The 27728-nt window shown below is 42.9% G+C and overlaps 1 long non-coding RNA gene across 1 annotated transcript; it reads left to right on the top strand.

Annotated features, from left to right (window-relative positions):
• The first annotated feature begins 15073 nt into the window (after positions 1 to 15073).
• Positions 15074 to 26783, top strand: LOC139595763 (uncharacterized). The gene is made up of 6 exons (XR_011681126.1): positions 15074 to 15286; positions 18190 to 18347; positions 21762 to 21997; positions 22260 to 22589; positions 22954 to 23122; positions 23588 to 26783. It is a non-coding gene; the product is annotated as an uncharacterized lncRNA (long non-coding RNA).
• Positions 26784 to 27728: the final 945 nt, after the last annotated feature.

Below are 27728 nucleotides of genomic sequence, written 5' to 3'. Positions count from 1 at the left end.
ACATGTAATAAAAGTGACTGGTGATTTATATTTTCTATATACATTCAGATACTTTATTTTCAAAGCCAAGGTTTTAAAAAATAGGTGTCTTAATTCAGACACCTAAGTCTGTCTTTGCAGTCTTTGGTTGCCTGATTTTCAAACATGTTAATACTCAGAAACACTTTTTTTTCTGTTGAGTTGTCTGTTTTTGACAAAAATTTACATTGGGCTGGTTTTCATCTATTAGAATCAGAAAGAGAAAATTAAAGATTATAAATTTTCAAAGGATTTAAAGGCACAAAGAAAAAAACCCTAAAACTACACATCTTTTTGCATATTTAATTGCAGAAAATTATGTGCATTGGTACAAGGCACATGAGTACAACCCAGCATATTCATCCTTGCTCACTGAATTTGACCTAAACCCCATTTTTTGCAGCATTTGTCTTTTCTTCTTTAGGTTCACACCAAGGCCTCCCATTTGAAAAATGTATGTGTGCTCCTGCACCTAATGTATATGCATATTCAGTGTGACTGCATATGGAAATGGAGCATCCATGCCAAGAGTTTTCCAGCCAAGAGGCTTTTTGCATGTGTGAGTCTGGAGGGTTGTGTGCTTTTGGGGTAATTGTGCGTGTAAATCCAGCGGGCAGTCACACACTCAGCTATAACCTGTACAGCTGCATTAATACCTTTTTTAAAACATCCAGCAATAGCTAGTGAGAAAAATGATACCTTTTTAGACACCTGGTCCTTGAAATAATAATAGAAAACCCCTAAAAGCTGATTATGGATCGTGAAATGATGTGGTTCAGCTTTCAAAACCTGCCCCTGGGTCCCCCTCATAAACACAGGTCATTCTTACATTTAGGCACTATTAGATTTGCAGGTTTAATTACAAGCAAATAATTTTTTGAAGCGGTAAAAATAAATTGATGCTGTTCTAAAATCTAAAGAGAGAAATTTAAAATTTTAAAAAATAGGAAGAAATAAATAAGCATATAACAAGAAAAAGTTAGTGGAGCAGCTGTGTAAATAATACAATGTTAAAGAATAAAAGGAAACTGCCAAAGCCACTTGGGATGAGGAGGGAGCCTAAAATCCCTTTATGCTCTAATGAGGTCCAGCTCGTTGGTTGTGCCTTTTTTTTTTTTTTTTTCTGCCTTAGAAAGGCACTGGAAGAAAGGAAGGAAAATGAGGTTATCCCACAAAATAATCTACTACTATTTGGTAAAGGTACAGGAATAGAGAATGAAGCAATGGTTTAATATTGGGAGTAGAAGCTGCATGAAGTAATCAGCTGAACATTTAATTCATTCATTAGAGCAAAGTAAATGCTGAGTTGTGCAGAAGTCAATGAAAAATTTCCATGGCTTTGCTGCAGGCTTTGCTGAATGGCACCACTTGTCCACAGAAGTGCTCTGAACCTCAAGCTCAGAGCCTCAGTGGTGTACCTGGAGCTCTGCATGTGGAATCCAGCAAGGTGACAAAGGCATCTCTAATGTCCTGGGAGCAGGGGACCTGTGGCTTTGCACCTGGAGGGTGAGTTCTGCACTCTCCATCTGAATTTTGTAACAGCTCTCAAGATCTTGAAGATAATATAGGATTAGCAAAAAAAAAACCAAACAACTGTAAATCAAGTAATGCACATGTTCTTGTTGCTTAGAAGTTAGAAACCATGGTTTATTCTAAGTACAAATCTGTTGCTTGGATATGTCAGGATGTAAATTAAGTTTCTGAGACTTTACAAATGGACAAGGTGCTAGGAATAAACTATTAGTTAATCCTAATGGTTGCTGCTTGTCCAGTGTAATTATGACTTTGTACATGAATGCAAGTCTTCAAAAAGGAGCCAGGGAAGCTCCCTCTGCCCAGGAGCTCCACGCTTCTCTGCAGACACCCAGTGCCATGAAGCGTGTGGAGCCTGCCTGGTGCCTGCTCCATCTCCTGAGTAAGGGCCATGGGGAGAGGGAAGCCAACACAAACTGTGCTCCAGCAGGACTGGGCTCTCAGTGTTTCTAAGGAAAGTCCAACTGGCAGCAGTTCAAGCTGCCTTGTGGGGCTCTGGCACTTGCCAGCTGTGCTGGGCACTGCCACAGGGCAGGAATTCAGGGATGGTCATGCTCTCTTTAACTCTTAGCTCAGCTCTTGACCCGGTGCCTGGGCCACCTTGGTGAGCTTGTAAAGCTTTTGCTTTACAATCCCGCTCTCATGTGCTTGGTTCATTGGCATGAGGGCTAACACTTGCTATTTTTGCAGGATTGACTGACTGCAAGCCCACAAATTTCATTAGGGTTTTCTCTAGTTAATAGATGCCCTGTTGTCATCGCTACCGTGTGCAGTTGCTGTATGATGTCAGATAACAGTTATGTGGGATCTGGGGCTCCTTTCAGTTTCCATTGCCAGGTTTGAGTTCCTTTTTGATGGAGTTGATTTTTTTACCTTAAATTTTAGGAAATCCTTTTTAAGTAGCTGTGTGACTTAATCACAGAAGAAAATAAGTGCAAATTTAATTTCATTTCTGACTGAAATCTATCCACCTACCAATCCATCTATGATATTATTTTTCTGTCTACCTCTTCATCTTTCTAAATATGTGCTAAAGTAGTATCTATTCACTAGGGCAATGGTGGTCTTAGAATTTAATTACAACCTGAGGCATCTGCTGTTCTAACTTGATGTCACATCCTGCATTGAGGAGACCTATAAGACCTACAGAAAGATAAAACACCTTCATGCAGTTTTTACCTGCTAATAGCAGTTCTGTCATTGCAGGACCTGGCAAGACAGTCAAACACCATGTTCTCTCAAGGGTATGTACAGCAGGCAGAGCTGAGGGAGAGATAACAAGTTTTCTGTGGAAGGAGGGTACATCTCTAAGAGTGATGGAGGAGGGCCTTCACTGATGTGCCACTTGTAAATGCATATGAACTCTGTAATAGGTCTGGTGCTTTTGTTCAACAGCTGCAATATTTTCATTGTACCTCTTTTGTTGAATTCAGATAAAAGAACTTCATTGTCAACAAATCTAATATATGTTCTTGTCCCACTTGAAAGGGCCAAATGAAATTTCCCACCAGAGAATAAAAAATCCTGAAGCTCCCCAGCGAGTTTGGATGGCAGCATGCCAAGAGAGAGGGGAGGAGGTGGTGGCTGGAGAGCAGTGATGCTCTCAGAGCATCAGCAGAGCAGTGATGACAGTGAGGGTGAAAAGTGCTCCCCAGGCTGGCAGTGCCATGGCAGGAGAGGCAGGGCTGGCAGGGCAGCCAGGCAGGAGCTGTGAAATCACTTCTTCCTGAAATGTCAGGGCTGATTGTCCCAGAGACTCCCATTTAGGAGATCAGGTGAGGCTCTCTGGGGCTGCTGTCTGGTGGTGGATGTGCTCCACAGGCAGGGATGCTCAGACTGCAGCGGGAGCTCATGGCAGGGGAGCAGGAGCCTCTTGCTGACCCCATGGTCATGTCAGTATTTCCAATGCACCTGGCTCCGCAGAGGGGAAAGGAAGCTGGAGAGGGGGAGAAGCCCAAAATTCTCCTAAGTCTCTCCAGTCAAACATTGCTCAGGATGCTAGTTGGATACTCTATGACATGTTGAGAGAAGAACTCAAAAAAATCCTTCCTTTTACAATAACAGCACTAAACCATTATAAAAATACACCTACATCTTCAGCACAACTGCAGCATATGTTTTTGAGTCAAAGACATTTGCACCAAATGCAGTCTAGAGATGTCTGGCAGCTGAAGCAGGGAGCAGGTGTATATTTAGCCCTTTCAAATGTGCACTTAAGTGCATGTAAATATTTGCTAGGTCAGAGCTTCAGTGTGCTAACGAGCCACATGTGACAATGTCCATTTCCCAGGAGCCTGTGCTTTGCACATTCTCTCAAACCTCTGCACCATTAGTGCAACGTGTTTTTACTTGGCTTGTGCTAACCCTATCTCCTTGTATCACTGTAGAGGCAGCTCCACCTCTGCTGCACTAAACAGCTTTTCCTGACAGTGGGAGGTTGTAGGGACAGGGACACAGTCCCAGTGCAGTCCTAATCCTGGTATCTTCCAAGTCCCAAAGCCTCAAACAAACACCTACAAAGAAGTCAAAGAAAAGATGTGATTAGAAATTAGAAATTTTCATCTTTCATCTTTTAAAACTATTGGGCACTTATAAGTTCTTTGAATTACTTGCACAGGGTATAGAATAATAAGACCTAGAGAATTGCTGCACTGTAAACTTGGGGAAAGCCCATGGCCTGTTCAGAGCAGGAGATGGCACAAAGTAGTGAAAGGACATGGAGTAACCCATCACCAACACCCTCTTCCCATATCAGTAAATGGACTCAGTTATGAGAATAAAAGGGACCTTGGCTGCAAATGACTTAGGGCAGCATAAATATGTATTATGAATTTTAGGCTCAGACATAATTAAATGCCATTTGTCAGATCTATGCTTGTTTTTCATCTCATTTGAGTTTTACAGAATGAATTAACTAACAAATGTGCCTCTGATTCTACCATAACAAATCATTTCTCAGAAAAGTTGCCTCCAAGCAGCAGTGAGAGAGTGACTGGGGGGAGTGACCTTCTGCTGTGAAGTTGTCACGTTCCAGCAGAGCCCTGAGTGGCAATGACAGCCTCAGTAATGGGGAGGCCATAGTGGCCTGGCAGTCTTGTTGATAACTTGTTAATTTATTTAGTGCAGTGGTGCAGAGGCAAAGATCTGGAGTAAAGGGTGGGGTGGGCTGAGCCTCAGGGCTGAAATATGTAAATATTCTGGTTTGGAGAAAAAAAAGTAAATTTCTTGTTCATTGTCACTAAATGAGGTTGGTGACAGGAGCCACTGGCGAGCAAATAGGCTCATGTTTGTACCAAGGCAGCTTTCATTAAACACCTGATACAGCAAATGTATGGTCAGTGTGTGCACAGTTTGGGTAATAGAGCTCTAAGTGCTCCTCTTCTGGCCCTGTGAAAGCATGATTACAGCACACCAAGGGACTTGCATCCTGAGCTGAGTCATAGGATGAGAAACAAAGGTTCTGTGTGCCTTTGACAGGCAAAAGGGAGACAGGGTTTAAGACCATGTGTGAAGAAATCCTTTCCTTGCAATTTTACTGTATCTTGTAGAGCTATCTCACTTTGTTCCATCATATTAAACCAGAGGTCTTTCTTATACTTAGCAAATTACTATAGCAAATGGATGGATTTGCTAACCATGTCTTAAATTCTGTTCTGGAGTGTTAGTAACTGCTCAGGAATGGGTGATATACATCCTTTAAAGGATCTAATGTCTTTTCCAAGGGACAAGCTCCTACAAGACCCAGATCCATTGGTAATGTGATAAAAGAGATACACCAAAATCAAAACATTTATGTTGTTTGGAGAGTCCCACATGTTGTCCCTAGCAGGTGGCCTCTTGCAGCTGTACTCTTCATGCTGTGTAGTTCATACATTTATGAAAGTAGTTTGTCATATCAGGTTAATGAAAATATGCAACAAATGCTCTAAATTGAGCTGTGGGCAAACAGGTGAGGCAAACAAATAAAGCTGATAAGAATTGTCCTGTGTACACCTCTGCAGAATTATCCTTAAAATATCTTAAAGAAGATGGAGTAGAGAGTATTTAACAAATAATGTGTTGTCATTTGAAAAACAAATCCAGATGGTGGTGTTACCATATCCAGTGACTTAACCATAATGCCATGTGTCTGCAGGAAAACAATAACCCCCACACAGCCCAAGCCTGCAAGCCTGAATTCATACACACTGAGGAGTTTCCTTATAAATATGAGGAAAGAAACAGCACCTGATGGCCAGGCACTAACAGGAATACTGGTAGCAAGTGTTGGATCTGACCCATGAGCACAGCCATTCTCATGGCAGGCTGAGGAAAAGCCCATTTCCCTCTTCCTCAGTGAAGGAAGAGGTGCACCAGGCTGTCTGCAGGCACCTGTCATCAGCTGTGTCCCCAGAGGTGTCCAGGGAGCTTGGGCAGCCTGCTCCCATCTTCTTCTTGCTCTTCCCAGGCCCTAAATGTGTTGCTGCAGCTGAGCTGTGTCCTCCAGCTTCTGGAGGGTCTGGAGTGCCCACGGGACACCTCTGCTCTTGGCCTCAGTGCATGAATGTGCACGAGGAATTTCCCCTGAACATTTCTTATCCCTGGTACCACAGTCAACAGTTGGCTGGGTAACTGAGCAAATTTACTTGAACTCTTTATTTCCCAGGTCTTATTTTTCTAAGGAAGGCAATAAATCAATGACAGGAAAAGTACTCACCAGGCAGAAATTGGGTAGCTTCATGACTTAATCAGCACTGATTAATGCCGGTCGGGAATCTATCTCTGCATTTCTTTGGAATACATTTTGGAAAGTCTGGTAGTTCCTAGCAGAGTTTTGCATGAAAAATTAAATTACTTGCATACTCCTGTCTCTCCTTAACAACTAGGTTCCTCGAGGCTCGCACCCATCTTTTCCTGTAGGTCTGTCTGTCTGGGCGCTCCCTCCAGAGCTGGAGGCAGATGGTCGCTGGGGAGCCCAGTGCCAGGTCTGGGTGACAGGAGCGGAAAGGCAGGGACAGCCACAGCCGGATGAGACACTTCTCTTCCTCTCTGGATGTCACAGGCTGAAAACGCCAGAGGTACGTCAGCCAGAGATGGGGCTGGGGGCCGGGGCTGCGTCAGAAGCAGCGCTTCTCCTGCGGGGGTGGAAGAGGAGCCCTGGCTCCCCAGGAAGGTCAAGGCCGGCCAGCAAACAACCCGGGCAAGAAACCCCCAGATGGATAAACAATCCAGACATCTGGTGAGATCCCGGCATTGCTGCAATCAGGGAGGTTTTGGCACCGGCTTTGACACTGCCAGGATTTCCCTTGTAATTAGCAGCGTGCAGCCTGTCTGGGGAGGATGTTCCCTCCGGAAAGCTGCTGGGACCAGGCTGCAAATCGAGCTTAATCTCTGCGAAGCAAAGAATAACACCCAGTTAGTCCCTGGCTCCCCGAATATCAAAAAATTGCTAACTGGAACTCAACGAATATTAGATGCTACTGATAACGAACTACTAATGACTGACTGGCTTGGTTGCTGCCCAGATTTCATAAGGGGCTCACAGTGGGGCCACGAGGATAGCAGTGGAACAGACTTAGAGCAGCCATGAGAAGGGGTTCAGTATGGCAAAGGGAGCATAAACCTCAGAGCATGCGGAAGTGCCTGCATCCCCTTCACAGCGTCAGAAAGTAAGGTGGGTACATATAAAACAGGCAAATTAAACCATAAATATATTATGATAAAAGGCTCAGTCTGGTAAGATTATCAACATAATAGATTTTTCAGTTTCTACACTGATCCAGGCACACAGACACATAAAATACCTCCACAATAGGGTTTTTCTTGAAAAAAAAAATAAATCTGTGTTGTTAAAGACCTTAGCTACCTGTATTTGAAGATCGTTGTCTGAAAAGATGAAAAACATACATTTTCATTTCATTTCAGATTAGCATGGTAAACAGCTAGATCTGTTCTTTCAAGTGGAGCATTCGGCTCCATTTGTTAGCTTTGTTGCTGATATTTCACCTCTCTTATTTACTTAACATAGTTTGACAAGAAATTCTCAGTGAGATAATATATCTACATGAAAGACAGGCTTGGGGAACAAGTCCAGGGGTTTCAGTGGGACAGAATCAATTATTTATGTCTTTGCCATTTTGGTCTGCCTTCATTCCACAGAAAGCACTTGGAAGAACTACCCAACCAGCTGCACATTTTTGGTAGATAGATACAATCTATTTTTAGGGAAAAGTAGAAAGAAAAAAGGGGACATCAGTAAATCAAGATTGCACCCACTTGTGAAAAATATCAAATCTCAAGTGATGGAAGCTAACACCCTGCAAAACAACACCCTCTCCCCAGCCAGGCAGGATGGCCCCTGCTGCAAGGAGCAACCAGTACAAACAGAATTAGCAAATGTTCCTGTTTGCCACACAAAATTAGACAAACTGTACAGAAGTCAACTTTATTATTCCCAAACAGCGCAGTAGAAATGATCCTTACACAGCAACCAGCTGGTGCAAGGACTTTCTGAGGCTGAAGTAAGGCAGGTGATGGAGGACACCTCCATTCTTCAATAAATATCAGAAAGGAAAATTGCTTACCCATTCTGGATAGCTCAAAAACATAAACGAGAGCAGTCTCACATCCAGCCCATCCCAGCTCAGATCAGCAGGCAGACCCTGAAGAGAGACCCAAGGCACTGGAGTTCCTGTCTCAGCACTGTGTGATGGGACCATGCCAAACATCAATCCAAAGGCAGGCAGCCGTGCTGTAGCCAAAGGCTGCCAGGCTGCAGGGACAGCAGAGTGGCTCCAGTTCCTGCAGCAGCATCACAGTAAGTGATGAGGGGAAGTTTCTACAGCCCATGAGCACTTTGTCAGTCAGAGGTCAATGAGAAAGGATAAAGAATACAAAAAAAAAAAAAAAAAGGCATAAATAAAAAAATAAGTGGGGTAGAGGAATGAAAGGGAATGGGCAGTGAATTTAAAAAATAAAGAGAGAAACCAAAGCATGCTAAAAACTTACCCAAAGCAAAAGCCAGGCCTTCATGATGTGCCTGCAGAAGCCTAGGTGAAATCTCCCCCTCACTTTGATGATGGAGGGTCAGGTCTTTAGGAAAAAGGGTGAGCCTGGACATAATGAAAGGAAAGAATGTAGTGCAAACGAAGGAAAATAAGTGAGTGGTGCTGTACAAAAATAACGATTCTGTAGCTACTAGGCAATATTGTCATCTCTGCACACATCCAAGGACTTAAGTGACCCACTACTCTTGCTGAGGATCTGCTCCATTAATAATAAGAAAGAGCAATTTAAACTGTGGCTTTTTTCATTGTGTTTTATACAGGTTTGGGGAATATGTTATCAAAGGCTCCAATTCTGGCCAAAGTCCACAGGAATCATCACCTGTGGTCAGGCCCTGGATAGAAAGATCAGAGCTATCTTTGCGTAGCCCTACCACCAAAAACAGATCAATCAGAAGTAACTCAAAAGGAAATAGTCTACAGGGAACAGATGAAGATGCATTTAGAGGAAATAATCCCCATTCAGGATGCCATTATTAAAAGAGAGAGATAACTATCAGAGCTAAGATATGTCAGGGCAACCTCGTTGACATGGGACTGGAGAACTTCTACTGTAAAAGCAGAGAAACTAGGTCAGTGCTTTTTGAAGAGAGGAAAGCTCAGGGTGGACATCATTATTTTATACACGATTCTAAGGGGAATAGCTAGGAGAGATGTCAGAAAACTAGTGTCAAATACAAGAACAAATGGACAGGCTCTAAGAAAGGGAAATGAAGAGAAACTAAAGGAGGCTTGAGCTCAAGGGATATAAACATTTCTGTACACACTAAGCAGTTGATGCAAGGACTGGGTTACAGAAAGGGCTGCTAAGAGCAACCAATAAGGGTTTGGAAAAGGAAAAGCTTTGTGGGGTACAGCCACCTGAGAGCAGACAAATCTGTCTCTTGATCTTGTCTGTCCCTAGAATTGCCCAAGTTTCAATCTCAAAATTACCACAAGGTTCACATACAGTAAATCTCTGTGCAAGCGCAATAGATTGAAGTGAGAATTCAGTTTATCACTCAAAGATAAAACTCAGAAGAGCGTTTGCCTTCTAATTCTATTAATATAAATGTAATTACAAGGGATAATTCCAATTCAAATGTTAACTTATAAGGACTGGTGGAGGTAGCAGCCTACAGAGAAAGAGATGATGCTGGAATCCCTGATTCTTATGTTTAATCAATAGTTCAGTACTAATAGACTTTATTTATTAATTGGAACATGTGGTTTGAAAATGAGCCTAGTTTTTAGGTGGCATGCTCTAACAACTAGAATTTTTGCATGTTGCACTTGTCTCTATGCAAGAAAAAAAGCCTCTCTCTAGTGTTGTAACAGATAAGAATTGTCTCTATTTAAAAAAATTAAAAAGGCAGAATACTAACTACGATGCAAGTGGCTTCCAGGGCATGCTGCCTTAAACACAGATCAAAACAATGCTCTTTGTTCTAAGTACCTGAGATGTAAACCAGTCACTAGGGGAAGGAAAAAACCAAACAAGTAAATTGAGGTGATAGCTTGGGGCAAGGGGAATTTAAGACAGAGAAAAATCAGTGGACTGTACAGTCTAGAGCTCTTTTAGGGCATTTTCTTATATCCTCTAAAATTTAAAGGCAGAATTTCATATGGTAGAAATAAGCATGGCTTTACTGAAGCTGATGAAGCTAAGCTATGGATGTTTCCAAATATATATTCTACTACTGTTAAAGAAGAAAATGGGAAAAAAAGTAGCAGAAACACAGGAGACACAACAGTCCCATTGAATATGTGTCAGATTCTGAGTCCTGTAAAAAGTGTAGTGCCAACCTTGTTCATTGGGAGTTTTCCATGTTTAGAATAGCGTGGTTTAGGATATGGTATAGGAGTGATTATGGTAGTACAAGGTTGACAGTTGGATTAGATGATCTTGAAGGTCTCTTCCAGCCTTGATGATTCTGTAATTCTGTAATTAATTTTTTCTGCTGTCTTACCTTGGCCTGAAAAATGTCACAAATCTTCCTCCTTTCCAGCCCAGTGGTTAAACAAGAGAGATTTTGAAGTGAAATATGAGGAGGAAAGGGTCTGAGTGTGCTGTAGCCCTCTCTGCCTCCATTCTGTACTGTGGTAGTAGAAATGTTCCTGCGCCTTCAAGATCGTAAAAATCCCTGGCAATGGGATGCTCATAAAACTTTCAGAGTGTGCTCAGATCAATTGTGAACCACCAGGATGTGATACTGAGATGAAGTGGCCCATCTCAACCACAATTACAGCCACTGAGACATTGATGTTGACACGGAACCAAAAATTTGTCACGACGCTGGGGAAGAGCAGGGATCACAGAGTGAGTGATACTGATCAAAGCAGATGAGAGTCAGGAATGTTTATCCAGGAGATGCAAACTCAGACACATACCTCGGTGATCTGAAGCCGTCAGAGTTAATATGCTGTCTATTAACATTTGTTCAAATGCAGCACCTGTCAGAGCACGTAGAGGAAAAGGCTTTTTTAGGTCAATCTGACACGTGAAGAGTGAGATGTTGTCAAGGGGAGCTAACCCTGGCTGGCTGGCAGTGGGTGCTGTGTTTTCTGTGCACCTTGTCTTTTCCTAGGCACCAAACCCCGGAGTTCAATGCTCTTGGTGGACTTTGGTTTTACTCCAGTATGGCCTTTTCTCACACCCTTAATAACATTCAAATATCTGCTGTGCTAATGCATGTGTCTTCTTGCACTGCTCTGCGAGGAAGGGGAATGCAATGCGTGTGGTTACTGGTTGTCTGCAGCAGAGGTGAGGTTGGAAAAGCCAGAGCTTTTTTTTCCCTACAGCCAGAACTCTCCAGAGCTCACCACCCAGCTGCACCCTCATGGATCAATGCTCTCAGGAGGGAAGTGCAGCATCCTGGCAGCCCAGCAGCCTCAAGCCCCTGTGCTGATCCTCTGCTGATGTTGGGGTATGTAACAGCCTCCCCAGGAATACTTTCAATAGGTTCTATACTGAAGAAAATAGGGCGGCCAATAAGTTTTCACCTCTCGCTAGGTGTTTAAAATGACATCCCATTATCAAGCAGCTGGGCACTCCCTGGGAAGATCTTTCATATCTGTTTCATATACAGGCTATCACAAAATGTTACTTGTATTATTGTGTGTCCTTGAGCAATAGGAAAGCAGAGAATTTATATTTTGGGCAGTCCCCAATGTCATTGTTATCGCCCATGCCACAGTTGCATATCTTCACCTGAACTTTGAAATCTCACTGCATATCAGGTAGTTTCAGAGCAAACCCGTGTTCTTAATGAGTAAATGAAGTTACTGTTACTTTAGTTTATTCTAAGTGTTGAACCCAGCATGGGATCTAACCTGGAACAGTCATCTCAAGAATATTGCAGTGGAAAGTAGAGTGTAGGATTTAACATTGGAAATTAGAAGTTGATCCTACTTCTTATACAAAATTGAGATTGACAAAATTGAGGTTTATCTACATAAACCTTTAAACAAAGATGTGGCTCTGAATCAAAATTAGGGAACTGGAGAAATGAAATTGAGGACTTTGTGCTCTTAAAGGAAACTTGCCCAGCAAGACTGTCAGCAGCGGAGAACTAAGCACAGACATTAATGGAGTCAGGTCTTTTTCTGGAGGTCAATTTTTAATAAATCAAGATTGTTTAAAAATTATAATTATTGATTAATTAAATTTATACCTGGAGCTTAGCCCTCTTAGTTTTGAAGAGTCTGTACACCCATACATCATTGGTATGAATGATGAACTGAAAGAAAGGAAAAAAAAGTCATTATTTAATTAACTAGTATTCCAACTGGATTTAGTGCTAGCAGTAGATTTGGGCGTCTGTTCCCCACAAATACGAGTAAAGGGGTTCTGCAAGACTCTCTCTGCAGTCACATTCCATAAAGCAGCCTGCCCTGTATCTGACTATAAAGAAACTGAAAAAGAGCAGATTTGGATTAGATATCCGAATGAAATTCTTTGCTGTGAGGGTGGTGAGGCACTAGTACAGGTTGTCCTACTAGAGCAGCACCCAAGGCCAGGCTGGACAGGGCTTGGAGCTGCCTGGGACAGTGGAAGATGTCCCTGTCCATGGCAGGGTTTGGAACAAGATGAGCTTTAAGCTCCCTTCCAACCAAAACCATTCCACGGTTCCATGAATAATATGTTCACCTCCAAAATGTGAACCTCAAAGGACAGAGTAAGATTGTTTATAAGTGTATTATGGGTCCAAAAGTCCAACAGCAAAGTGTGCAAAGCTGAACTGCACAGCTGTACAAGCAATTTCTGGGCTTGGGTGAGCATAGCTGGAAGTAACTGGACAGGGCTGAAGCCTGAAACAGCACAAAAGCAGGAGTATCCATTTACCTGAACTGGAACCTGTAAGGTGGGAGCAGGCAGGATTGGGCCCTCTGCAAACCAGCTGAAGAGGGAAAAGGAGCAACACCCAAGGCAATGTGTGCCAAAGGCAGGGGGCTGGAGGTGAGTGAAATAAGAAATGAGGAGGCACCATGTTGGCATGAAGTGATACACTGTCACAGGCAGCTCCCAAGCTGATCCCACACTTAAAAATAGATTGACATCTATCCAGGAGATGAGTTTGTTATTCTGTAACTACAGCATTTTCTATTATGTTTGATAAGGGAAAGAAGATTGCATCTTGGTCAGAAATATAAAAATTCGTCTCCTAGCAGGGGATAATAGCAGGAGAACAGGGGCAGATGAGAACTGCAGATTTAAAATAGTTCAGTGCAGTCCTTGGTAGGGAAGATAAGTTCAGTGCTGGGCTGAGATGTTATCCCATGCTCACAGCCAGGCCACCCTGTGGTGTCCCACAGGCAGGGCCCTGCTCCTCTCCTCTCTAGATCTGCTCCTCTGGGGTCACTCTGGGCAAGTCTTCTGGGAGTCAACTTGATATTGCACAGAAAGTCACTAGAGGAAGAAAGACAGAGTCAGTGTGCCAGCAAGGCCCTGATCCAGGATCCATTTGGGGTGGAATTAGTGTAAAAGAGGTGTTGGCTGTCGAGGACAGGGGTGTGGGGGTGTCTCTGTCTGTTGTGGGGGCTACAAGAAAGATGGAGAGACCTTATCTACAAAAGCATGTAGTGACAGGACAAGGGGGAATGGCTGCAAAATGAAGGTGTTCAGATTTGATATTGGGAAAATTTCTTCCCTGGGAGGGTGGTGAGGCCCTGGCACAGGTTGCCCAGAGAAGCTGTGGCTGCCCCATCCCTGGAAGTGTCCAAGGCCAGGCTGGACAGGGTTTGGAGCAGCCTGGGACAGTGAAAGGTGTCCTTGCCATGGCAGGGGGATGGACCAAGATGATCTTTTAAGGAACCTTCCCACCAAAGCCAGTGTATGATTCTATGAGCATACCCCGGACAGAATGTGTGCACTGCCTGACTTCTACAATTGCACGGTAGGTAGTGCAAAAACCTTAACTTTGCAAAAAATCCAAACCTCTTTTGTTTCAGTGTGTAACTGTTGATCTAAAATGGGAGTTCTTGTTTTCTAATTCAAAAAGCTTAAAAGATCGTTCATTTTATATTAAAATGATAGCCTTTGCAAGAGACCTTCAATCTAATTAAAGCCAGGAGATTAGCATCCCTTAGAATATTTGCAAAGCCTGCGATGCAAAGTTAATGAAATGTGTACACTTTTACAAAGCTTTAATTTTTAATGAAATAATTCAGGACATGGACCTTGCTCCTCTGCCTTACCTACTTTGTCCAAAACAGGGTTTGTTTATAAACAATGCAGAGTTGTAGGCTGAAGAAGACAGAGGAGGGGATAATCTAAAGGCTTCTTGGTAGCTACTGTAAGCCTGTCTTTTGTCTCTTCTGTTCAGCCTGAGAATGTGAGTATTCCTGATTAATAGTAATGACTGAGAATATGATTTCAGGGTGGCAGTTATTTCTTAAGGCTAATATGTGTGTATTTGTATATGTGCGTGTATGTATAATTATATATATATGTAGCATATACTATATTCATATACAAATACATGCATGTATAATAAATTAGCTATACAACTGTATAAAATCACAGTGACTGCTAAAGGGACCTTAGATAAAGAAGGTAAGGGAATACATTGCAAGGGAATGTTTGCTATTTGAAGAAATGGGCTGAGCTCAGAGGCATCAGAGCAGCCAGGGCTGGACCAGTCTAGTTCAGAGGGGATGACCAAAGGAAACCCTAAGCAATTCCAGCCTCTTTTCAGGTCAGGCTCTTCTAATGATGGCCCCACTCCTCTGTTATCGCTTGAGAAGGAAGAAAGGAGGAAAAAAGCTAAAGCACAGAGAAGAGCAAGCCCTGTTCAGAGTCACGGTTGCTCTCACAGTGTCAGGGGGCAGGGCATCCCCAGGGCCATGCACACCCTGTCCTGGGCTGATTTATAAACAGCCACACCATTAGAGCTATTTACTGCATCTGCTTCTTTCACCCTTTCCTTTGCTGCCTCTCAGTTTTGCCACAGGAAAGATCTGGCTGTTGCATTCAAAATAGGAATTCTTTTATAGAGCCACCCCCCTACTTTATATTATGCTTACTGGATCCTTCTGAAACCTAAATGTTAGAATATCCTAATCTTGCTCTACATTTTAAAGCTGAAAGATAAACGTGTTGTTTAATGAAATCCACAACACTACAGGAATAGTAACCATTGTGTTTCTTCATTTCAAAGAACGGCTGAAATCTAACATCTGGTGTAACTGTACAAACCTGACCTTAGGTCACAGTAAGTATTGTATTGTTGATGATGGATACGCTTTTTTCATTACCATGCTGTCTCCATTCTTTCAGCATCCATGCTGTGAATCTCCAGTTATAGCTGGGACTATTGATAAATACTGATTTTTAAAATACAATTCGGTTTGGGGTTTTTTCTTACCCTTTTAAGCATGCATTGTACGGTATTTTCTTTTTAAATAGCTCTTCTAGTTTGTTGTCAACAATATGCTATTATTTGAACAAACTTTTCTGCATGATAGCTCTAACACACAAGGATCAAGGATTATGTGTCTGAAGATGCTGCTATGATCCTGAAAGAGCAGTGTCACAAGAAGGTGATCCTCTGCCTCTAATGCCTTCCCCTGTCCTTTCCTCTTTGGAAAATTGTTTCCTTAAAGCCCTTGCAGAACCAGGGTTTAAGGTTTAAATTGGGAAGCAGATGTGGACACCTGTGAAAGTGTCTTTGCACATCATTGTTTCAAGGTTTCAGCCCCTGTGCAGGAAATGAGGCCCTGCACTGTCCTGTGTGATTGATGTCCATTATTCCCCAGAGCTGGGGTAATTCACACTGGGTCAGTGACTGCGTAGGAGCAGTGCTGGAACCAGTGCTCCCAGCAAGCCCAGTCAAGTACCAGTCAAGAAAAGATGTTGCCCTCATAGCTGGAAGTTCTGGTCAGATCTTAAATACATAAAACCCACCAGAAGCTCCAACACTGAACTGGGAGAGTGAGGGCAAACTTAATGATTTCTATTTGTTTGTTTTGCTGACTGTATCTACCCCCAGAACATTTCCAATTTTTTTGCATCTCTCCAAGAGTATCACAAGACTCTTAGCACAAAGCTTGAATTTTTTTCCCCTAAAGCTGTGCAAACACAAACCTCTTTTCCAATCCTTTGGGCAGCAGATGCCCAGGCTCATTCAGACTTGACTCTTTTGGATGGAAATCCTGACTGGGATTGCTGGATGTACTGTCAGCAGAGGAGAAATGTGTCCTGTCCTAATCCTTAAGTTGCAATGCACATGCTGTGTTCTTGCTAGGTGCTAATATTCCTTTATGATATTACTGCATCATGCAGTGGTGGTAAAACAGAATATCCTTGGCTCATCCTCGTGCTTCCTGAAATCCTTACATTTTCACCAACCCAGCAGTAACCAGCATGGAAAACGTCTTAAAGCATGGCTTCTACACTTTTAAAAAACATCTATTCACTTCAGCTCTGCCAAAGCTAAATACATTTATAGATTTGTTCATAATTATTTTTAGAGTAGAATTCTGTTTGTTTGACAATATCTGAAAAATTAAATACCTGGGGCAACATTGCTGAGTGCAGCTGGTACATTGAAAACATGGGGAAATACTTGCTGTAATTGTGAAGGTTTTATTTAATGGCTCTGAAGGCAGAGTTAACTCGTTCAGTGAGGACAGGTTGTTCTTGTTTGATGGGCTGGTGGTGCTGCCCTCTCTGTCACAAGCTGCCAGCCCTGTCCTGTAGCACAGGGATGGCTCAACCTGGAAAAAAGGCTCTGGGGACACCTAATTTTGGCCTTCAGTACTTGGAGGGAGCTACAAGAAAGATGGAGAGAGACTGTTTACCTTAGCCTGGAGAGACAGGACGAGAGTAATGGCTTCAGACTAATGGACTGTAGGTTTAGATTAGGTATTAGGAAGAAATGCTTCCCTCTGAGGGTGGTGAGGCTCTGGCACAGGTTACCCAGAGAAGCTGTGGCTGCTCTACCTCTGGAAGTGTTGAAGGCCAAGTTGGACAGGGCTTGGAGCACCCTGGGATAGTGGAAGGTGTCCTGGCAGATGGCTGGTGCCAGGTTTCTGTGCCACGAAGGTGCAGAAGCTCTGGACTTGCCTAGCTGTGAGCTGAAATGCATTGGCAGGACAATTAACAAATATTCTATACTCTTCCCACCCATTCTGCACTTTCCATGACCTCTTCCTTTCATCAGTACAAGTAAATTGAATTCAGCACATTTAAAGACCCTGTCTGGATCCATAACATTCATAACCATGCTGTAACCATGAATGAAAAGCTGAGGGAGAGTATGGTTTGTATCCAAGGGCTCTTTTGCTTTTTATATGTTTACATATACCAGCCAATGGTCAGCAAATAAGCACCATGGCTGGTAATGAAATGTTCAAACCATCTGTTTTAATCTGCAATTTAATTTCACTATAAAATATTAAAGTTGTTCCGATGGTTGGGTTGGTATGGCTGCTTTATATGAAAAGAATTGAGTATCCCAGAGCAATTACATTGCACCAAGCACATGCTGTGGATATTATATTCTGTATTGTTATTTTGTTCCATTAAAAACATTTAAAAGCCTTCTTAACATGGTATGACAGAGTTTTAGGCCTCTCTTTTTTGTTAGAAACAAGTAGCAAATGATGAGGACAAGTGTAGGAAGAAGATACTGGCAAAAGAATAATCTTCATGATCCTTCAAGAGAAACAATGGAGCCATCTTCCAAGAGAGGTCAATGCCCCAGGCTGGTCAGTGCCTTACAAACAGGCAAAATTGTCATTAACAGGCTTTAAATTTTGATCAGCACTGAGGTGGACTTGATGATCCTGGTAGGTCTCTTCCAACTGGATTTCCTCTGTTCTATCCACAATAAATGTCTGTGAAATGCTGAACTGACAGAGCCAGAAAGTGGTTTTGACATTGCAGCTTTTGGAATCTGTGGCATCTTTGGAAATCTTTGCTACATTTTCCACTGGCACTGCCTTCTATTGTGGGATTTTAGAGAACATTCCTTGAGGTGACAGTTGTGCTCTGGGTTGTGGCCCCTCAGGTCTTGAAAACATCCAGGTTCAGGGATTCCACAACAGAGTTGGACAGCCCAGTCCAGTGATTAATGATCCTTACAGGGATTTTATTTTTTTCTTCTCTCTCCAGATTGAACCTCTCTCATTCCAACCCCTCTGCCACGGGCAGGGACTTTCCACTAGACCAGGCTGATCCAAGCCCCACCTGACCTGGCTTTGAACACTCCCAGGACGGAGCAGCCACAGCTTCTCTGGGTAATCTGTGCCAAGTTCTCACCACCCTCACAGGTCAGAATTTCTTCCTAATTATTTCTGCTTCTTCAGGGTCAGCTCAGTGTGGTGCTGGGACACCACCTTTCTTATTTTCATCTGGCATGAACATTTCTGCTCATGTGGGCCTTGAAATACCCACATTTCCCATGTGGCCTAAAAATTCCCATCACTCTTGAGCAGTATCCCCTGCCATGGTCCCACCCTGCCTTTCTTCTGGGATCTGTCTGTGCTGCTTTGATGGCTAAGGGGGATAGAGGGCAATCACAATGAGCTTGAGCTGGCACTGTTGTTGTACCCGTAATACAGAGCCTTTCTCCATGTGCTGGGACATCAGGGAATGGCGAGAGGGGCAGGCACATTGTCCCTGGGCAGAAACTCCCTGTCTCAGAGGCAGGAAGCATTGCAGCCCTGTGAACCTCGTACTTTAGCTAATCCAGAGCTCTGTAGGGAGCTGGGGCTCACTAACTCAGCACTGTGGTGTCCTGACACAGCTATGAGGCATCTGGAACCCAAGCCAGTATTTCTACCTGGTCGTCTGCTATACTCCCTGATACATCTGAAAACCTAATATATCTGAAAACCTGATATATCTGATAACCTGATTAATGTGCCTGGCCAAGGCCTGCTTGGGGGTCCCCACACAGGACAGGGAGAGGCAGGGATTGCACACGCCAGCTGCCCCCACCCCTGGATGCTGCAGCAGTTGTTTCCCATTGCACCCACAGCCACATGTCACCTGGTGTTATTTGGAGTGTGTGCCACTTTCGATGCCTTTTTCCTGAACATAAGCTGGAAATTACTGATTCTTACCTTACACAGCTAGTATAAAAGCACTAATGTCCTAATGAAGAGTCTCACTTAGCTAAATGCTTCATACAGCTGAGTAAAACAAAGAATTTTACTAGAGCTTAACCCAGTCGTTAATAAGCTTTTTAACCCTGACCTTTCAAATCAATGATCTACCACTGGTTTTACCTTTCAAGAAGGAATTCCATTTTCAAGTGATAAAACATATTTTGCACTCCTTACAATCTAATGATTATTCTCAGCGTTACTGGATATATGAGGCCATCAAACCATTAGAAGGTATAAAATGTATTAATGTACAGCATTCACGGCTACATTTGCTTTAGAGTCAATAAAAGGGAAACAATTTATAAAGGGCATTTATGCTCATTATGGAATATCGATAGATTGTTTCTCCCATCATTCCTGAAGTATGAAGGACTCCCCTCCATGATGGATAGGAGAGGATTTGCATAAGCTCTTTGCTTAAACTCCTGCAGCACTGAGCTGTGTGCAGGGGTCTGTGGCCAGGCTTTGGGCTGGAATGTGTGGGAGTACCTACAAATTCTTCCTTTCCAGGGGATTGAGCACCTCAGTTTGGGAGGTTTTCACAGCAGCACTGTGAAGGTTCTGTAGACATCTACGGCACTTTCAGCACCAGGCAGGAATTGTCACAAGGCTGCAGGCAAATGGAATCAGTGCTGGAAAAGAAAGGAATTTGTTTGTGAGGAAGGTCAGGGCTGGAGCACACAAAGAAAGGCAGAGCTTTGCTGAGCACCTTCATAAGCAAGGAGAGGGACTTTTTGACACATATGGGAGGGGGGGGAAAGGGAAAGAAATTACATGGAGGGTAGAAGATGCTGTAGGAGCACTGTAGCTATAGCTAGAGGCAGAAATTTCATAGTCTATCCTAGCGAATAACAACTGCAGAAATATAATAACTATGAGGAGTCGAGTGATTAAGGCACTGGCCTGAGTCTCAGCAGACCTGGATTCGGTTCCTGGCTGTTTTCAGATTTCTGTCTGACTTTTGGCAAGCCTCTTCAACTCTCTGCGCCTTGGTTTCCCATCTGTTAAAGAGGAATAATAATATTTCCTTTCTTTCCTGTCTACTCCAGCAGCGATCTCTTCTGGGCAGGCACCGTCTCTCTCATGGCGTGTACAGGACTTTGCCCTTGGATTTCATACCTGCCCTGAAGCAGGAAATAGGGATGGGAAGCACCATGACATGGAAGCCCACTTATTAGCAATTTCCTGTTACTAAGGGTCTAAAAGGTATGCTGCAACTTGTTAAATAGAGTTCTTAATATCAGTTCTTCCAGGACAGAAGAAAAAAAATATCAATCAGTAAATTAGAGAAGGAAAATGATTCACATGTCTATTAAGATTTCTAAATCTAAATGTATTTTCTGAAGTAGAAATATTCCAGTTTGAAAGAACAGAGAAAACATTAGCCATGGCACAAAATCAGAGTGCTGGCCTTCTCCATTTCTGATCTTGCTCCTCCAAGTCTGGTCGCTCTATATGGACTGACCTTTTTAGCATTTCTCACTGACAAGACATCTTCCTGAGGCACATTGTGGCTTCCTGACATGCACGTGCTCCTGCCCATCTGGGAGGGTGAAGTTGTGCCCACTCAGAGGCACCCACACCCTGCAAGGGAGACTGGATAATACCATTTGCAGGGCACTGGTGGAAGAGAACAACCAGTAAATATATAAAATTAAATCTCAGCTGCAGAGGCTTTCTGGTAATAAGCAGTCCCAATTAGAAATGCAAATGTCACTGAAAGGGAGCGTGTCTGTTGACAGTAGACTTTGAGGAAAGCTTTGGGTTTAGTGCTAGTAAATTAATCTTTAATTATGAACACACCTCACTTCTGAAAGAGGCGCCCTGCACTCACTGAACTGACAGCATGTGAAAGTTTCAGCTGCTGCTTTCTTCTGTCAAATGGAACATCTCTCCCTAAAAGAGCAGAGGAGAACCTTGTTGGCTGCTTGTGGACTTAGTGCTCTGTGTGTGAGCTGGGGCTGGCCAGTGTCACTGACCCTCCAGACAACCAGGAGTCACCAACCCATTAAAAACATTGGTCTTAAAACATTCTGTCCCACATGCTCTTGATAAATATAAATATCTAGATGAAGAATTGTCGAAGTTTGGGAAAGAAAAACAGTCCTTGCTCCTGCAGTTCTCTCCTTCCCTGGCTGGGTTGCCTGCCCTCCATGCAGAGCACACTTTGCTGGCAGAGGGGGGACCACACCAAGCTACAGCAAACCCTTCTCCAGGCCAGCCATGAGAATGTTCAACACCTCCACTCCTGGGCTGGCTGGATTATTAAAACAACATTTCCACTTCCAAGTAAGTAAATAAATCTCACTGGCAAGTTTGTTTTGTGTCAGCCAACATCTTATCTCCCTGAAAACTGGGCTGGTGTCCTGTGAAGCTGAAAACTGAATAGTCTAAAACCTGAGTGCAACAGCCAAGAGATACACCAGATCCATCTTCTGAGGTAGCAGATACAGTGAAGTAAGCAAATACATTCTAGAAATCCTATTATTAAAGTTACAAAAATAATTCTGTTTCTTTAAGTTTGAAGTTATGAAACTTGGCTGTCATTTTCCCAGCAAGCTTTTGTTTTTTCAGCCTACAGCTAAAAAGCTTCACCCCAAAAGCTTCGTTGCCCAAAAGAGGCCGTGCTGCAAACCCACCTCAAAAGGCCCAGAACACCTGGTTTCAGGCACAACAGGAAGATCAGAACATACCTTATCATAAATATGCATATGCGAGGCAGGAGCCCGCCACCTTCTTGGAGTGATGCCATAATTGACGGAACAAAGTACAACAAAACTTCACATCACTGGTGGATCAGAAGAACAGAGGTAACTGAAAGGCTAGAAAATTACAGGTTTACTGACATTCTGCTCAACCTTACCCATTCTTTATTGAAAAGAGATAATAACTATCTATAGGAGAGCTGTCTTAAGACTCCATTCATTCCCTTTCAGTAGCCCAGCTGAGAGGTGGTATAATATAAAGCACACCAGCATCTGGCATGTCATTTAATTACACCTTCAGCTTGCTGGGAAAATGTTGGAAGTGTCAAGGTAAGCAAACTATAAAAATATATTTTCCTTGCTACAGGAGAGCTGCTGAAATGGCAAGCAGAGGCCAGCTCCAGATATTGCTCTGGGTCTGTGAGAGGAAGGTGATGCAGAGGAGTCTAATTCATGAACAATTATCACCCTTTGATAAGATACCATCTGCTCCCAGCTGCCTGGCTCCAATTCCCCAACAAATACTTGGGAATTCCTCTCCAAATAAACCACTGGTGTAACAGGAAAACAGAACTGTCAGCTCCAGTGAAGTTGTGCCTCCTTGCATCAGCACCGAGTGTGTCTCACTCTTTCAACCAAGAAGGAAAAAAACTGTGAAAGGCAGTAAAATGCCAGCAACCACCACTGAAAGAGCCAGGTAGGTCTTGGTTTAACTCATCCACCTGATATGTGCTCTGCTCAACATTGAGAGGCTGTTAGGGATCACTTACAGTAAGGATGAAGGTGGACTAATATACATGTACCAGTGGGTACTTTTTAACTGTGACTTTTGCCCTGAGCTGATTCAAGGGGCTCTTTTAAAGAGCACAAGCTGATCAGCAAATAAGTCAGGTGGTGTGTTTTCCTGCAGAAGGCCAGTGCTGTCCTCCAGCAGCCAAGGAGAAGCCCACAGCCCTGTGAAATAGCCAGCAGTGGAGGACACTTCCAGGTTCTTGCCACGTCTGTGTTTCTATTCCACTATGTTTGTAAGAGGAAAAAAAAAATTAAATTCCTAATTTCAGACAGCAGAGCTGAGATTGTGTTGTGGTTGGAGCATGACAGGAAGGTACATCCATCCCATGGTACTGAGAGCACCTGGCTGCATTTGGCTGAAGCTCTGTGAGCACCACTCCTGCTGCACCATCCTTCACTCCTCACCACGGCTGCTCTCAAGCCACTGCACATTCAAAGGTCAGTTCTCATTGTCGCTCCCGTGAAATAAGATTGGCCTCTCCATCAACACTTCCTCTAGGCCTTGATGCTGTGCACACCAGGGACTTGAGCATTGAGGAGGGGGACTCAGCATCCTACCCCAGCCTGCACAGATAACCTCACTGCTTGTTAAACCAAAGATGACCCCTGAGCCTTTGACCCCAGGGGCTGGCCTTGTTACAAGTAATTGAAGTGAATGAAATAAATCACGGGGTTTTTTTTTTTCTTTGTTTATTGGGCGGGGTGGGAGGAAAGGAGAAGAAAGTTCAGCAGAGAAATTAGTCACCTTGTTTTGTTCTTACTAATGGAAATTTCTCAGAAACCAAAATAAAGGGTGTCATATAAAAATCCGAAGAGCACAAAATTAGCTTGAACCCACATCCTAACTTTTAAACCCAGAGCATGAATGCAGGTGTCTGCAGCTGACCATGGTATTTTTTTCAGCTCATCTGAGGTATGAGTCACTTCCATCAAAAGAGGAGGATGCCTTGATCTGTGTACGAGCGAGCTTTGGAACAGCAGCTGTTGGAGCAAATACAAACATCCATGCCAAGGATTGTAAGGATGGAGTTTATCTAATATGTAAAAAAACACCTGCTGCAAATGAAAAATTACACCCACAACCACCTGAATAAGATAAGCAAATGATGGGGGAAATGAAGAGACAGATTTATTATTAATGTAAGTTGGAACTTTTGAACCAAACATTTCTTTTGCAATGGAACAGTAGGATGCACAAGGAAATAGCACTCCTTGCCCCAGACCTGCTCAGCAGCGTTTATTTTGCCTAAGTGATTTTCTGTTCTTTGCTAAGTCTGGTAGAGATGAAAACACTAACCCAAAGAAGATAATTAAAAGCTAAATGAAACCACATACAGCTGTGCTACTACATGGCTAATGAACATGCAAATATATACATATGACAAGGACATAATGCGGGCTGGCTGCCTTGAGTGGTTAGTGCAGATTTCCAAGAGCTGGAAATGCTATTGATTATAACTGAGCTCAACTTCCTGACTCCAGACTTCAAAGATCAGCCTCAATATAATCATCAGGCAGCATATGGGAGCGTGGCTGCAAGGAGCTGATGAATAATGGCTCGGGGGCCTGAATGTTTGCACGTAGGGTGGGAGATGTCCTGGAGATGTCCTCTGGGCTATGGAGTGCAGGCTCCTTGGCAGCCAGGACCAGCACCACAGAATCCTCCTCAGCATCTTGGCACATTCGGTCCTGCTGACAATTAGGGTTTTGGAGTTATGGGTTTTAGCTGGGATGTTTATTTTTCCTTTCCCACTTCTCTTGGCAAGAGGCTGATATGTGGTGGAGACATTTTTGGGAGAACCAGGGAGGGAGGTAACAGATACAAGGCAAAGCTCCTGGGGTCCTACAAACAGCACAAAGGCTGTCCTCTGAGGGTCTGCTGCCACATCCACATGAAAGAAGACAAATCTGATATTCCTTATCAGTTAAAAACCACCCTGACAGCTGACAGTAACTCCCCAGCCCACTCAGAGATGAGACAAGGAAGTCAGGGCTCAGTCTGCGCCAAGTTCTCGCATGGAGGGGACCTGGTCCCACTGCCTTCCTGTGCCCCCTTCACTGGCCACAGCACCACAGAAATATCCACTGGGGATATCACAGAGACAGAGCAAAACTCCCTCCTCCCCCATGATGACCACAGAAAGGCCACACAGAGCTGGGCATGGCCACAGGCAGGAGAGAAGCATGGAGGGATGGAGCACAACCTTAGCAGGATGGCTGAGAGAAGAAAGGACACCTACCAAAAAAAGAAACCAAAGAAACCAAATTTGTGCAGAACACAATGGTTAGTGCATAAAAATTAATCAAGTACTACAATGACTTGCTTTATTCATAATACTTAATGGTCATGTAATAGGAGTTCTTATTCAGCAGTTAAAGTTCATAAGTGCAGGTTTTACATGTAGAAAGGTATTATGCTGATAGTTTAATTACACACCTTTCTGCACACCAAAGGAAATGGGTTATGCGGGTTTTATAATTAAAGACGGACTTCTGAGGAGAAATGAACTTTGCAGTTAGCAACATAATATTTGATTTTTATCAGATGTTTTTGTTTTGAATTCTCCAGCACTTGGTGGTGGTGTAAACAGGTGAGAGTGCTCCAGACTGCATGAGGTGTCAGGAGAAGCTTTGAAAATGCAGCAGAAAGTAGCCATATTTAAAAATAGCCAGTGTGAGCATGAGGTATAAACATCATGTGTTTGGAAAGCTCTCCAGACTCTGCCCATGTAATTATGCACAGTGCAAGTCTGTCCAGTACGTCTAGGAAACAGGGGAAAAAACCCAACCCAACAAGTAAGTGAAAAATAAACCCCAGTGCTTGCCAAAATAATAAAAAACTTCGCTTTTTATTTCTCTGATTTTTTGTTTTAAATTCATTTCATGGCCAGTGAATACAATTTTCCCCTCCTGCCTGCCTACAGAGGCAGCAAAGCCAAAAATGTGATGGATGTTTGTGTGTGCACGTTTGCTGTTGGAATACACAGGACTGCTCTCAATATTAAAGGCAAAGAGTGGCATGAGCCACTGCCAGGTCACATCCAGCTCTTGCCATTCCCTAATAACCATGTGGGTGTCTGTACCCAACAAGGTGGGGCTGGGCAGGTTCTGCAGTGCCTGGGATTCCCCCTTTTCAAGTTTTAGGAGACTTTATTTAGCAAAATCTCATTCTTATATAAATATCAAAGCACATTAAAAGGATATGTGGGAACATATATATATATTTATAGATATATATATATGTATTTATATATATATATATTTATAAACTGCTAGGAGACATCAATTTATTCATAAACTACCAGGAGTAATAATTTTTTTTTTTAACACAGCAAATACACCTACAAGAATTTTTCTAAAGTCTAAAATATTTCAAACATCACCAACTGCTCCTCCCCTCGTGTGATATAAACTGACAGGCTCAGGCTTTTATTGTGCCCAGCACAAATGAACATTAACTAGTGGGTTGAACAAAAAAAAAAACACCAAAAAAACCCAACAAAACAAAACCAACAAAAAAAAACCCAAAGCCAAAAGAAGAAAACAAAAGACTTTCCAAAAACAATAAGCAAGGGCAAGGCCTCAAGTATTTTGAGTACGCCCTTTCCTTTCTGGCAGGACTGGGAGTGACTGCCCTGGATATTATGGTTTGTTGGTGGAGTCCAGGTGATGGCAGACAGTGCTGCCTGTGACAGGGGTCCCTTGGCTGGCAACACCTCCTCGGGCACTCTGGACCTATCCAGAACATCTGAAATCAGGCATTTCACAGCCGAGTACAGAGGAATGATTTAAAAATCCTTTTAACGGGTGTGGACACTCAACAAAAACAGGAATAGTTGTGTAAAGGGTGCATCCAAATATAACTGGACATTTTTTTGAATTTCGTTGGCTAACTGCATAAATTAATGACAATGAGAAAGAGCTGTAACTGTTTTTCTCTAATTAAATCCATACATTTTGGCTCTACTCATCATCGTTAACATACTGTTAAAAGTGCTGTTGCTGTATCTTTCAACCCTCAGCCTGCAATCAAGCCCTCGCTGCACTGTGGTGGATTTCAAACAGTCACTTGTTTAAAAATAGAAAGTGTTTTTTTTTTTAAAAAAAAAAAAAACAACTGACTGCCAGCTGAATGCAAACAGGTAAAAATTAACATATGCAATTGTCAAGTGTCAGATTCAGCTCCTGAGCCACCAAGATTTACATTGCCTGGTGAGGGGCTCACAGCGCTTTAAGGGTGTATTGCCCACAGGCTGAGGTTGTGCAAATAAATATATATCCTTAATTTTTATTTAAGTTACAGTGTGCTTTCTGTGTGGGGTACCCATCATTTGCTCTTTATAATCTCCAAATTTCCACAAAATATCCTGTAATCCCAGAGGGTATTTACTCCATGGGGTAAATTCAGGGTCTACCACAAGGTTACAGAGATGCTTTCCATGATACCCCTTCCTACCATTGGCTTTCCACCCTTGCAACAGAGGATACTACTCCACTTTTTTTTTTCTTTTTCTTTTTCTTTTTTTTAAAGTCTAACAAGGGTAATCATAACAGGATTAACAGATTTTTTAGCCCCCTTCCCCCCCCCCATATCATATCAAAGAGAGCATTAGACCAGAGTTATGATTAGATGTGTTTTTGCTGTATATGGAATTGTATTAAAATTAATGTATGGCTCAGCCACATTTGCTATCCACTGTTCTGTTCTCTAAAGCCACTTCTCCCATGAAGGGCAGCCATGAGTGAAGGGAGAGCATCCAAATAAGTATTTTGTAAACATTTGAGAAAGAGAGACAAATAGCCCCATGCAATCACTCCATCTTACCTCAAATTCCCACTCAAAAAAGAAATAATTCCTTGCTGAACAAGCCAAGCCTGGCTCCCTAAACCGGGAGGAATTGCGATGCTGGTAAACTTGCAGAAATATTTTTACAATTTTATTAGAGGTTTTAATTCAGTGCTTTATCTACCTCTGTTAGTCTGCAAAATAGCTTTAAATATTCAAGTGGTAATTAATGAATCTTTTATGTTGCAAATCAAACAT

This window comes from Agelaius tricolor, unplaced genomic scaffold (assembly GCF_023055355.1).
Source record: "Agelaius tricolor isolate 1412-34295 unplaced genomic scaffold, bAgeTri1.0.p SCAF_14, whole genome shotgun sequence".
Taxonomy (NCBI): domain Eukaryota; kingdom Metazoa; phylum Chordata; class Aves; order Passeriformes; family Icteridae; genus Agelaius; species Agelaius tricolor.
The sequence above is the reverse complement of the archived record's forward strand: the minus strand, read 5'-3'. Positions and strand labels throughout refer to the sequence as shown.